The sequence below is a fragment of the Prionailurus viverrinus genome, chromosome X, assembly GCF_022837055.1.
Source record: "Prionailurus viverrinus isolate Anna chromosome X, UM_Priviv_1.0, whole genome shotgun sequence".
Classification (NCBI taxonomy): Eukaryota; Metazoa; Chordata; class Mammalia; order Carnivora; family Felidae; genus Prionailurus; species Prionailurus viverrinus.
The window spans coordinates 64,438,326-64,453,182 of record NC_062579.1 but is presented as its reverse complement, the minus strand read 5'-3'; the positions used below and the strand labels follow the sequence as shown (position 1 = coordinate 64,453,182).

The window sequence follows — 14,857 nt, the reverse complement described above, 5'->3', positions numbered from 1 at the left end:
GCAGGGCTGGTTCAACATTCGCAAATCAATCAACGTGATACATCACATTAACAAAAAAAAAAGAGAAGAACCATATGATCCTGTCAATCGATGCAGAAAAGGCCTTTGACAAAATCCAGCACCCTTTCTTAATAAAAACCCTTGAGAAAGTCGGGATAGAAGGAACATACTTAAAGATCATAAAAGCCATTTATGAAAAGACCACAGCTAACATCATCCTCAACAGGGAAAAACTGAGAGCTTTTTCCCTGAGATCAGGAACACGACAGGGATGCCCACTCTCACCGCTGTTGTTTAACATAGTGCTGGAAGTTCTAGCATCAGCAATCAGACAACAAAAGGAAATCGAATGCATCAAAATTGGCAAAGATGAAGTCAAGCTTTCGCTTTTTGCAGATGACATGATATTATACATGGAAAATCCGATAGACTCCACCAAAAGTCTGCTAGAACTGATACAGGAATTCAGCAAAGTTGCAGGATACAAAATCAATGTACAGACATCAGTTGCATTCTTATACACTAACAATGAAGCAACAGAAAGACAAATAAAGAAACTGATCCCATTCACAATTGCACCAAGAAGCATAAAATACCTAGGAATAAATCTAACCAAAGATGTAAAGGATCTGTATGCTGAAAACTATAGAAAGCTTATGAAGGTAATTGAAGAAGATTTAAAGAAATGGAAAGACATTCCCTGCTCATGGATTGGAAAATAAATATTGTCAAAATGTCAATACTACCCAAAGCTATCTACACATTCAATGCAATCCCAATCAAAACTGCACCAGCATTCTTCTCGAAACTAGAACAAGCAATCCTAAAATTCATACGGAATCACAAAAGGCCCCGAATAGCCAAAGTAATTTTGAAGAAGAAGACCAAAGCAGGAGGCATCACAATCCCAGACTTTAGCCTCTACTACAAAGCTGTCATCATCAAGACAGCATGGTAGTGGCACAAAAACAGACACATAGACCAATGGAATAGAATAGAAACCCCAGAACTAGACCCACAAACGTATGGCCAACTCATCTTTGACAAAGCAGGAAAGAACATCCAATGGAAAAAAGACAGCCTCTTTAACAAATGGTGCTGGGAGAACTGGACAGCAACATGCAGAAGGTTGAAACTAGACCACTTTCTCACACCATTCACAAAAATAAACTCAAAATGGATAAAGGACCTAAATGTGAGACAGGAAACCATCAAAACCTTAGAGGAGAAAGCAGGAAAAGACCTCTCTGACCTCAGCCGTAGCAATCTCTTACTCGACACATCCCCAAAGGCAAGGGAATTAAAAGCAAAAGTGAATTACTGGGACCTTATGAAGATAAAAAGCTTCTGCACAGCAAAGGAAACAACCAACAAAACTAAAAGGCAACCAACGGAATGGGAAAAGATATTCGCAAATGACATATCAGACAAAGGGCTAGTATCCAAAATCTATAAAGAGCTCACCAAACTCCACACCCGAAAAACAAATAACCCAGTGAAGAAATGGGCAGAAAACATGAATAGACACTTCTCTAAAGAAGACATCCGGATGGCCAACAGGCACATGAAAAGATGTTCAGCGTCGCTCCTTATCAGGGAAATACAAATCAAAACCACACTCAGTTATCACCTCACGCCAGTCAGAGTGGCCAAAATGAACAAATCAGGAGACTATAGATGCTGGAGAGGAGGTGGAGAAACAGGAACCCTCTTGCACTGTTGGTGGGAATGCAAATTGGTGCGGCCGCTCTGGAAAGCAGTTCCTCAGAGGTTCCTCAGAAAATTAAAAATAGACCTACCCTATGACCCAGCAATAGCACTGCTAGGAATTTATCCAAGGGATACAGGAGCACTGATGCATAGGGCCACTTGTACCCCAATGTTCATAGCAGCACTCTCAACAATAGCCAAATTATGGAAGGAGCCTAAATGTCCATCAACTGATGAATGGATAAAGAAATTGTGGTTTATATACACAATGGAATTCTATGTGGCAATGAGAAAAAATGAAACATGGCCTTTTGTAGCGACGTGGATGGAACTGGAGAGTGTGATGCTAAGTGAAATAAGCCATACAGAGAAAGACAGATACCATATGGTTTCACTCTTATGTGGATCCTGAGAAACTTAAAAGGAACCCATGGGGGAAGAGAAGGAAGAAAAAAAAAAGAGGTTAGAGTGTGAGACAGCCAAAGCATAAGAGACTGTTAAAAACTGAGAACAAACTGAGGGTTGATGGGGGGTGGGAGGGAGGAGAGGGTGGGTGATGGGTATTGAGGAGGGCACCTTTTGGGATGAGCACTGGGTGTTGTATGGAAACCAATTTGTCAATAAATTTCATATAGAAAAAATAAATAAATAAATAAATAAATAAATAAATAAATAAATAAATAATAAAAATAAAAATAAAAAATAGAATTCATGCAATTATTCACTTCAGGTGTATGCCATCAACAATCACACTTTAATACAAAGGATAATTAGAAAGTATTAACATGCAATAAATGTAATAGTGCTGATAACCATAATAAGTTAACCAATACAGAATTCCACTAATTCTCACTAATGACAAGAAAATTTGCTGCTGATGACCAATTTTAGAAAATCAGTAAACATTTTTTTGATAATGGGTAAACATTTTTCAACAATTGAGGGGAAATTATTAGGCAATTTAATAGTTATTTTAAGGAAACCATTTACATAATCACTAAATATAATACAAAAAGTTAGATAACAAGACAAATACTTATTAATAAGCATTTTTTCAGAGTGCCTGGGTGGCTCAGTGGGTTAAGCATATGACTTCGGCTCAGGTCATGATCTCCCAGTTCATGGGTTTGAGTCCCACATTGGGCTCTGTACTGACAGCTCAGAGCCTGGAGCCTTTTTCAGATTCTGTGTCCCCTCTCTCTCTGCCCTTCCTCCTCTCATGCTCTTTCTCTCTCAAAAATAAATAAACATTATAAAAATTAATAAGCAATTTTTCTATAAAATCATTTAAAACCTAAAACCAAGAAAGTTAAGATTTAAATGTTTTTAAGGAGTAACAAATTCATATATTTTTCTTGGATGTTTTATTTACACACTATCTTAGGTGTAACACATAGCATGATATTCATGCCTTCTCCTCATACTGGTTGTGAGACTTTAGGCAATCAACCAAAGCAAGAGTAAGGGAGAGACAGAGATACAGAAAGAGACAGAGACACAAAGACAGAGAGAGGGAGAGTGACAGAGAGGATTGAAGAGATACACCACTCTATACTTATCTAAGTAATCCTACCTGGAAGCCCATAATGTAATATAATTGCTCTAATTAATATCCTTTATAACTGTCAGACCGCACTTTGGTTGATGGCCCCTGATCTACCTGATCTTGGAATTCCAAGAACCACAGCTAGAAAAACATTAGATATGTCCACCTATGGCAATGTAACCTGAAAAGTTTCCATTACATCATATTTGTTACCTGTATTTACTCTGTTTATAATTCCTAAACACTTTGTTTCTTTTGCTTTCTACATGATCTTTCCTTCATCTACCTGATTTCTTCTACAAGGTTATTAAATTCTTTGTTTCTTTTTCTAAGGTATTAGTATTTCTTTTTTATTAGTTTTATATGTTGTAAGGATCTCAATATTTCTAATATTTTTGTAGTTTTTATATTATCCATTATTCTTAAATTTAGGGCCATATTTCACTGCCAGTTTTGATTACTGACTTAACTACTATTTTATGCATTTCATATGTGTGTTGATATACTCCCTGAAATACCAGTATACTATTCAAATAAATAGGTCTTTCATTCTCTAAATAATTATTACGGTCTCAAGTTACTATTGTAAATATTTAGATATGATGAGTGACATATTTTCTGTAGTTTTATTACTAATAATGAATTTAGAGCTTATACATTAATTTTCTAAAAGGGCCATAGGGTAATTCTATTTTTACATTTTTGAGGAACCTCCATAGTGTTTTTCAGAGTGGCTGTACCAGTTTGCATTTCTACCAACAGTGCACAAGTGTTCCTTTTTCTCTACATTCTCACCAACACCTGTTGTTTCTTGTGTTGTTGATTTTAGCCATTCTGACAGGCATGAGGTGACATCTCATTGTGGTTTTGATTTGTATTTCCCTCATTATGAGTGATGTTCAGCATCTTTTCATGTGTCTGTTGGCTATTTGTATGTCTTCTTTGGAAGAATGTATATTCATTTCTGCCCATTTTTTAATTGGATTATTCATTTTTTGGGTGTTGAGTTTTATAAGTTCTTTATATATTTTGGATACTGACCCTTTACCAGATATGCACTAGTAGGTATTTACCCAAAGAACACAAAAATACCAATGCACAGGGATACATACATCCCAATGTCTATAGCAGCATTATTTACAATAGTCAAATTATGGAAACAGTCCAAGTGTCCATTGACTGATGAATGGATAAAGAAAATGTGGTGTACATATGCAATAAAATATTACTCAGCCATAAGAAAGAATGAAATATTGCCATTTGCAACAGCATGGATGGAACTAGAGGGTAAAATGTTAAGGGAAATAAGTCAGTCAGAGAAAGACAAATACCATGATTTCACCCATGTGTGCAATTTAAGAAACAAACAAATGAGCAGAAAAAGAGACAAATAAAAAACAGACTCTTAAATATAGAGAGCAAATTGGTAGTTGCCATAGGGGAGATGGGTGGGGAGTTGGGTGAAATAAATAAAGGAGATTAAGAGTACACTTATTTTGGAGTGCCTGGATGGTATGATATATTCATCTTCCTTATTCTCTTATGAACAGATACTTGGGTTTCCATATCTTGGCTATTATAAATAATGCTCCAATAAACAGAGTGCATATATCTTTTCGAATTAGTGTTTTCATATTCATTGGGTAAAAACCCACCAGTGAAATTACTGGATCATAGGGTAATTCCATTTTTATTTTTTTGAGGAAACTCCAAACTGTTTTCCACAGAGGCTGCACCAATCTGCATTCTTACAAATACTGGATGAAGGTTAAAAGGGCATTTTAAAATTTCATGAATAGAAATTCTGATGTATAATTGTTTTGTTATTAGGTTAGAGTAGAAGAGCAGAATGGGGCCGAGTGGTTTGCAATTTTTTTTTCCAAATAGGATGTCCATAAGATCAATGAGGCATTTTAGATACTATGTTTATTTCATTTTTATTAAGTTTGTTAAACATTTATTTAGAGAGACAGAGAGAGACAGAGACAAATGGGAGAGGAGCAGAGAGGGAGGGAGACTGAATCTGAAGCAGGCTCCAGGCTCTGAGCTGTCCTCACAGAGCCCAACACAGGGCTCAAACTCACCAACCATGAGATCATGACCTGAGATGAAGTCGGACACTTAACTGACTGAGCCATCCAGGCGCCCCAAGTTTTTTTTTTTATTTTAATTTCAGTATAGTTAAAATACGGTGTTATATTAGTTTCAGTGTACAATATAGTGATTCAACAATTCTATACATTACTCAATGCTCATCATGATAAGTGTACTCTTTAATCCCCATCAAGTATTTCACCAATCCCCGCACCTACTTCCCCTCTGCTAACCATCAGTTTGTTCTCTATAGTTAAATGTTTATTTCATTCTTAACTTTCCTATTATTTCTATTTCTTTTTAAAGATTCTTTTATTATTGCATTATTCAAAGATACAATTTTGTATTCCAATGCCATATTGAATAAAGTAGTCTCTATATAGTTATTACGATCCTATTACTTTTCAATGTTTATTAACTATTGCTACTCACTAGTGTTATCTCCCTCCCATTTCAACTACATTAATTTTAACCAAATCCCTCTTGAAAAGCCCCTGGAGGAAAAGTTACAGAGAGGGAAGGAGGCAAACCATAAGAGACTCTTAAATACTGAGAACAAACTGAGGGTTGAATGGGGGTAGGGGAGAGGGGAAAGTGGGTGATGGACATTGAGGGGGCACTTGTTGGGATGAGCACTGGGTATTGTATATAAGTCAATTTGACAATAAATTATGTTTTTAAAAAAAGAAAGAAAAGTCCCTGGAGCAGTATTTATTGAATTCAGCATTCAACCCAATATTCCTTAACACAATTAAAAACTACGAAACAGGTATTCAGAAAGACACCTATTTCCAAAAATATGAAACTTTCACTTATAGTTATATTTTCTAAAGCCATGATATCTCCATGGCAACATTTGCTGGTCTCAACTTGTCTATATATGCTCAAATACTGCATCGAATTTCAGATCAATAATATATTTAAAGGTGGTTGTTATAATGCACACAAAATCATTATATTGCTGGACAAGTTATTAATATACATAACTTAGAGTTTGATAAGTATATATCGATTTGTTTATTCAGAAATGGAGGAAATAATCATTGGATATAGTGAAATTTTTTCTACTTATAGAATATAGAGCCACATAGTCATATCTGAAAACTGCTAACAAAGTTGCCAAAAGGAAGTAACACTGTAATACTCAGATATGGCTCATTTACAATTATCATAATAAGTTCTTTTGAGTCTAACACATGTCAAACTGACTTCTTTTCTTGTAGGAATATGAGTCACGATCTATCTGTACTCTTGTCCAGTTACTTCAAATAGCAGAACTCCCCTCACATGCTATCAAGAAGATAAGGACCTGGCACTTGTGTCTATATACCCTTACCAACTGCTTCTCAAGCTACTCAGTTAATTAGTAAGGGGCAGGTGCTCAGAAACAGTGGCACAGACCTCAAACAAATGTAAACTCAATCAAAGGGAACTAGATGACTAGCAGACAGGAGTCTATGGAAGGAAGGCTTCCTTTTTATCCCATACTCTTTTGTAATTTTTCTTAACACATGCATCCATTACTTATTCAAAAACAATGAGCCTCAATTTTATAAAAGGCTATGTATATTCTGCAAGATAGGATAGTAATCCATTACTTGTATATGATTAGATATTATTAAAACACTTACAATTATCTTGCATAGTTTTAAAAATAATACATATTAAATTTTGCCATTACTGTTTTGCTTAGCAAACTCTTCCCATGGAGGGTACCAAAAAACAAAACAAAACAAAACAAAACAAAACAAAAAAAAAAAAACAAAAACCTTCAGTTCATCTAGGTAATAAGATGTCAAGAATTCTTAAATAGAATTCCTGAGATTTAACTCTACCTTTTCTTCAGATCCACATATTCTAGAGATGTGCATCCAATTTTTCAACTATGTAATTTATTTCCACAAATTGTAGAGGAATAAATGGAGAAAGAAATATCTCCAATAAGAAGAAAACAATGTAATTTTTTTATGTTATGAAATATTTATTTTTTTAATATGAAATTTATTGTCAAATTGGTTTCCATATAACACCCAGTGCTCCTCCCAACAGGTGCCCCCCTCAATGCCCATCACCCACCCTCTCCTCCCTCCCACTCCCCATCAACCCTCAGTTTATTCTCAGTTTTTAAGAGTCTCTTATGGTTTGGCTCTCTCCCTCTCTAACTTTTTTTTTTTTCTTTTCCCTCCCCCATGGTCTTCTGTTAAGTTTCTCAGGATCCACATAAGAGTGAAAACATATGGTATCTGTCTTTCTCTGTATGACTTATATAACTTGTGATTATTAAATAAAGTTAATGTAATTATGGGCATACTGGGAGGGACTGTAACCAAAATGAGAGAGGAGAGGTGAAACTATCTCACTCTCTACATCTTGTGCCATATCTTGACATCACAAGTGCTTTCTTCATAATTTAATATTAATTTTTTAGAATGTTAATAACTTGAATAAAATAAATTTTATGTTTAACACAATAGGTTTAGGTTTCTCTTTATTTTTTACATGATAAGAGTGCTAAACGACTATGCATTCCCCTCTATTCAGCTAAATAGATGCAAGAAAATTCAGTTCAACCACAAGGTCCTTCACTGTGAACCCAAATGATTCCCTATGAAAACCATGAAAGCTACTAATTTTCATCATTTTGAATCTTAATAGACCAGATGTAAAATCCCATATAAATTTCTGAATTCAATAAATCATTCTATGCCACTATAAGAGGAATGGTTCCTCCAAAAGAAAATGTCCATCAAAAGATGCATGGATAAAGAAGATGGCAATCAAAAAGAATGAATTCGTGCCATTTGCAGCTATGTGGATGGAACTAGAGGGTATGATGCTAAGTGAATTCGTCAGAGAAAGACAAATATCATATGACTTCACTCATATGAGGACTTTAAGATACAAAACAGATGAACATAAGAGAAGGGAAGCAAAAATAATATAAAAACAGGGAGGGAGACAAAAACATAAGAGACTCTTCAATATGGAGAACAAACAGAGGGTTACTGAAGGTGTTGTGGGGGAGTGGGATGGGTTAAATGGGTAAGGGGCATTAAGTAATCTACTCCTAAAATCATTGTTGTACTATATGTTAACTAACTTGGATGTAAATTTAAAAATGAATTAAATAATAATTTTTTAAACTGTAAAAAAAATCAGAATAAAGATTTTTCCAATTATATGCCATGTACACGTCAAGTGTTGTGTTTTTTAAGATCTCTAAAATGAGATAAAGTGGGTAGGGAGAAAATTGAGATTATTACTTCAAAGAAGCCAAAATAAGAATGCCCAGAAGCCATCAAATGCCCAACTCTGCTGAGAGATGAAAGAAAATAAGGAATAGTTTGGAGTTAACTTTTTGTTTTCTATTTGGTAAAAACAAACAAACAAACAAAACACACCTTCGTATATAAGGATGAGGAAGAGTAGTACACTGTATGTAGCTTACATAAAGAAGATAATTTTATATTAAACTAAATAGAAGCAAAGGAGGAGGTCTAAAACTAATACAGAAAACTCTCTGGATTTCATTTTATTTGTGACATAGATGTGCATCCATGGAAATAAACTACTCTTTAACTCTTTAGCTACTCTTAAACAGTCACAGAGAAACACTTTAAGACAGTATTTTAATTCTATCAACATTCATTAAATGTCTTCTGCATGTACTGTGGAGATCACTGACTTATCCATACTTACTTGGCTAGAGGCAAAACCAAGTAACTTGATCCACCAGTTTCATCCTTCTTCTGACAACATCAAACTTAAGATAGCAATTTGTGAGCCACCCACCCATGAGTGATTACTGAAGGTGTTAGAATGAAAACTCAGAAGACCAGATAGGTTTTAATATGTATGAGTTAATCATATAATAGAAAAGACTGAATTCTTAGCTCAGGAGTTCAAATTTAATACTAAAGGCAATTAAAAATCACTAAAAGAGGGGCGCCTGGGTGGCTCAGTCGGTTGGGCAGCCAACTTCGGCTCAGGTCATGATCTCGCGGTCTGTGAGTTGGAGCCCTGCGTCGGGCTCTGTGCTGACAGCTCAGAGCCTGGAGCCTGTTTCGGATTCTGTGTCTCCCTCTCTCTGCCCCTCCCCCATTCATGCTCTGTCTCTCTCTGTCTCAAAAATAAATAAACGTTAAAAAAAAATTTAAAAAAATCACTAAAAGATCCACTAAAGATGGGGCGCCTGGGTGGCTCAGATGGTTAAGACTCCAACTCTTGATTCTCATTCAGTTCACGATACCCTGGTTTGTCGGATCGAGAGCGGTGTCAGGCTGACAGCACAGAGCCTGCTTGGGATTCTCTCTCTCCCTCTCTCTCTGCCTCCCCCTCCACATAAATAAACTTAAAGAAAAGATTCACTAAAGACTCTTAAGGAAAATAAAAACAGCAAACTATACAAATTTTTTAAATGATTATGCTAGAAGCAATATGAAGGTAATCCAGAAGAATAAGGGACTGAAAAAGTCAGGAGGCAATTCCAACATTATAGTTACTGTGTGTTAGGGTAGACTAGAAATGGACAGTAGGGAAGGGGAAAAAAGGGGAAAGGGGGGGTCAAAAGGCAGTAAAGTTTGAATCAGAATCATAAACTTGTAAAATGGAATCATACTGCTATACACAATTATAAAAAATATATACAATTATTATATATACAACTAATATTAATATAGACAATTATGAAGTGATTTAGAGATGAGAATTCTAAGCCCAGTTTGGAGGTATATAAACATGACTAAAGGCAGCTAGAATTCTAAGACCGGAAAGACGAAAAGCTATTGTTTCTGGAGTTTGAGAATCATTTTTGAAGAGGTAATAGTTTTAAGTCATGATCTCTTTAAGGAAGTAAATATAGAGGTAGAAAAACAGAGCCAACAATAGAATTTTTTATTCTTTAGCTATGGAGGTAACAGTGATGAAGAGTGATCAAAGAGACCTAAGAAAACCAGAAAATTATATTGTTACAGAAGGCAAGAAGAAAGGTTTTCAATCTTTTCAAAAGCTGCAGAAAGGTCAAGGAAAATAAGACTGGAAAAAGATCACCTGAGTTTTTCAGTTTTCCACTAATATGTAAAATTTATGAGGTTATAATGAAAAATAATTCATCCTAAAGGATAATGACTATTACTGATTACATTTATAAAAACAAAACATATGATTAGCATATAATTCCATAAAGCGTGATTCAAAAATGTTATGAGCAAAAGCAGTATTATTTGGAAAAGTTTATATCTAAATAACTAGTTTGGATGCATAAATTCTGATGTGTTGATTAAATAACACATTGTAGACGTAGATATACTTCAGTGACTAATCTACCTTTATTTCTTTGTTGAGCAGTAGCCTGTTAATTATGCTCATTCTTTTTCTGAATCAACTTCTTTAAAGTATTTAATTTTGGTTCCTCAGTCTCACCATAGCAAATGGAATTTATTCCATTTACTTCTATTTTCTTTAGAAATTGGCCTTGGAGACTAATAAAATGCTGTCAGGAGATTACACTGAAAGAATATAAAGAGAGTGTGTAAACGCATATAAATAAATTTTGTTCTATGGAAGTAAGTCACATACTTTGAAGTAGGAACTGACTCTTGTGCCTCATGGTAAAATTCTGTGGTAAGAAAACTGTGATTTTAGCCATTTGACCTTTTAGTGTGCTTAAGCTTCCCAAAATACAGATCGTACTACCATGAGAGCATTTACCCATTGCCTGAAAACATACACTTGACATTTGTTTGGTGGAACTTAACCTATCTAAAATGAATAAGATGAGAAGTGAATCTTCTACTTGAGGGGAAAATATAGAAGTCTATATACAGGGGCACCTGGGTGGCTCAGTCAGTTGGGCGTCCGACTTCAGCTCAGGTCATGATCTCACAGCTTGTGAGTTCAAGCCCCGTGTCGGGCTCTGTGCTAACAGCTCAGAGCCTGGAGCCTGCTTCAGATTCTGTGTCTCCTTCTCTCTCTGGCCCTCCCCCACTCACACTCAGTCTCTGTCTCTGTCTCTCTCTCAAGAATAAATAAACATTAAAAAAATTAAAAAAATAAGTCTATAGTTTATAATGGTAAATCCACAATAGAAAAAAAGCAAAAGGAAAAAAAAAAAGGTTTCCCACCTAAAAATATAAAACCACAAAACAGGGGGAAAAAACGGGTAAAGCCTGCTTTAATTATTATTTAATCTTTATTAACCTCCAATTTAAAAAAATTTCAAGTCGACCTGGTTTGATAAATCAAATAAAATCTTAGTTTTAGGAATATATATACATTAGTTCTACATTATAGTAACACAATTTAGGGTGCTAAATTTATTCTAAAATAGTCAAATTTGTGCTCGCTTCAGCATTACATATACTAAAATTGGAATGATACAGAGAAGATTAGCATGGCCCCTGCACTAGGATGACACGCAAATTCATGAAGCGTTCCATATTTTTCTGAGGGTTGATAGGAGGTGGGGGGAGGGGAAAGTGGGTGATGGGCCTTGAGGAGGGTACCTGTTGGGATGAGCACTGGGTGTTGTATGGAAACCAATTTGACAATAAATTTCATATAAATAAATAAATAAGTCACATTTGTCCTTAATGATAAAATCCCCTCATCTGAAATACAGAAGGCAGATATTAGTTAATAAAATCCAGTATAAATAAAATATAATAGTATTATTATAATAGTATAATATAATAGTATAAAGTAGTTTAATTAGTTATTGTTCTATACATGCAAACAAATGCAAATATAAAAGCCTCAGTCTATTTATGCTAAGATTTTCATTGTAGACTGTATAATACTTTTTGCAGAAAACATTACAATACTCACACAAAAAATTGCAGTGCCAATGCCCGCCAGCTCTTCAGAAGTAAAAGTAAAACAAGAAAGAAATACAATAAGATATAAGGTTTGCAAAAGAAAATTAGTTAACTTCTTTTCAAACTGACTTGACAGAAGCACACTAATAAATACCAACAACTAGTCTCAGAATTAAGGCTTACTTTAGAGGAAAAACATAAAAATATACTTGAGTAAAAATCAGCAGTAATTTATAAGCAGCAAATAACCACAACAGCAAACTTTTTGTGTGTAGCAAGAATGTAGCTTCCACCCCAACAATGTATCTCAAATGACTTCATTGTGTTCTAAGCACAGATAAAATACTTTTCGTTTGATTATTTCTTTTAAAAGCTCCTTTTTGGGGATTCATCAGAAGAGAAAAGCCCCAAGGTCACCTGTCAATAACAGAACAAACCCTCCGTAAATCAGAGTGCTTCACAAATAAATTCCTCATCAGTAATTAAAGCCAGGCTCTCTGGCCCTATGTTATCAGCTCATCAAATTCATTGCTCATCTAGAATAACAGATCCACATCTGCAGTCATTACAGCATGCCAGATAAATCAGTCCTCTCAATGATGCTTTGAGCCATCTCTGCTCCCTTTTAACCAGCCCGATATTTATTTCCCCCTGACATTTCTGACATTCTATTTACTGTAGGCAAATGGAACTCATACGGCACCTTGTAATGGCTTTACCAAATCCCATTGTGGAGCATATCTTAGAAGACTGATGGTTGCAATAAATAAGGTTTTATGGTGTAAGTGTGTGCTTCCAACTTTTTTCTCCTAGAATTTGACTTCTGCTGCAAAGGTTTATTACACTTGATTGCAGGTGGAAGACTAGTAGCCATTTAGAGCTTTGTCAACTAAAGGTCAGCAAAAAACTTTTGAGTTGATGTCAGCGTTTCTTGTCTTTCTTTTATTTTCTTTTAAATTAATTCTCTATCAAAGGAATCCTGAACAGAAGTTTGCAGAGTCAAAATCCATAGACTAACAATAAAGCTACTACTAATTCATTCCTTTGCTTTTTAAGTTTTTTTTTTAATTAAAGTATCACAAGGTTAAAAGAAGGTTTTAAAATTATCATTCTTAAAAGGATATAACCACAACTGAGAAAAATTGGACACATTCTAAATGCAAAAGTTCATGCATTTTAATATAAAATAGCTTTTGTGAACATGAAGTAACAAGCAATTCAAGGAAAATCTAGATGGTAATCATGCATTGGTATTTTTAAAGATCCCCTCATTTTTTTTATCTTCATGAGTGAACCAATACTGTGAAGAAAAATAAAACTAGAAAATTTAACAGTTGTGTTACTCTAGTAAACCAGACAAATTTGGGGTGGCTCTGCACAAACTGTTCTTCACTGAGTTGCACTATCTTTCTTGGCAGCAATTATGCAGGGCTCAAAGAGACTTGTATTAAATTAATGAGACTAGCATTAAATTAATATCACAATGTTAGTGGAGCTCACTGTTGGCATATATTAAACTTATTTCTTTATGCCACAATAATATTTGAAAGAAGAACTATCAACTTTTTTGTTCCTTTCTTTTCTTCATGAGCACAAAGCTAAAGCACATAGTAGGTTGTGAATGCTGAGATTAACTTCTGAATATTGATTTAAAAGGACACAATATAGTCTTTTCCTTAATGAAAATTCTGTATTTATCACTCTATTATTTGTTCGTATGGATTCTACTGCTCTCAGAAGCCAAAGTTTGAATACATTGGATTTTTAAATAATGCGTAAAGCATCAAGTTGCTGGGCCATGATACACAAGTGGAAGGAGACATGGCCCTACCCCCTTAAGCCTCCTGCCACTCAAGTCAAGCAGGGGGAAAGAAACACAAATTCTAAGTTGAAACTTTTAGGAAGCTTGTGTTATCTGCACTGAAATTGAAATTATGCATGATTTTTCTTAGGACTCCAAGGAGTACAAACAATAAGGATATTCTGAGCAAGACAAATCTGCCTACTACAAAGATAGAGTAAATCACATAAAGCCCTCTGAAAAATAAAATATTTCATTTCTGCCTTCACTTAACACTGTACATATCATTAACCTCAAGGTAAACTCCAATTTTGATTGATCCTGTAAATTAAGGAAATGTAATCCAAGAAAACAACAAACTTGGCTTGAGAGTTTGTATTTATAGTGGGCTACATTGGATCAACAAACTCATCATTTCCCTTTACACACACCATGAAAGGTGTTATTCATTCAAAGGTCCATAAGGGACCATTCATTCCAGACATTCTTTTCTAATCTTGATTGGCTAATGAAGCTAATCATAAGAAACAAACTCCCTTGTCTTTATAAACTGTTGTCTTGCCGGTAGCTGAAAGACAGAAACCCTAAAATAAATGATGTCTTAAAGACTGCAGATGAGAAAACTGAGATGCCAAGGAGTGGAGCTGATGTGCCCAAAGTCACATAGCTAGGTAATGGATGAATAGTAGAAACTAAGACCCAGTAAGCACCTCAAGCCTCATTCCTGTGAAATAGTAGACATGATCATTAATAGTTTCAACTGTCATGCTTTGTTGGGCCCTGTCAGCATGCTGCTTTCTTGCACTGTACCTGAAGCAGCAGCAGGACTCAGCTGAAGAAACTTATGATCTCTACTTCTAAACCTCCTAAAGCAGGTACAGGGAAGTGCCA

The 14,857-nt window shown here is 35.0% G+C and overlaps 1 protein-coding gene and 1 non-coding gene across 2 annotated transcripts in view; one reads left to right on the top strand and one right to left on the bottom strand.

Moving 5' to 3' along the window:
• Positions 1–14,857, bottom strand: part of DACH2 (dachshund family transcription factor 2) — an 813,312-nt gene that overhangs the window by 727,502 nt on the left and 70,953 nt on the right. The gene's annotated exons all lie outside the window — the stretch shown is intronic.
• Positions 11,687–11,793, top strand: LOC125158076 (U6 spliceosomal RNA). The gene has a single exon (XR_007149184.1). It is a non-coding gene; the product is annotated as a U6 spliceosomal RNA (small nuclear RNA).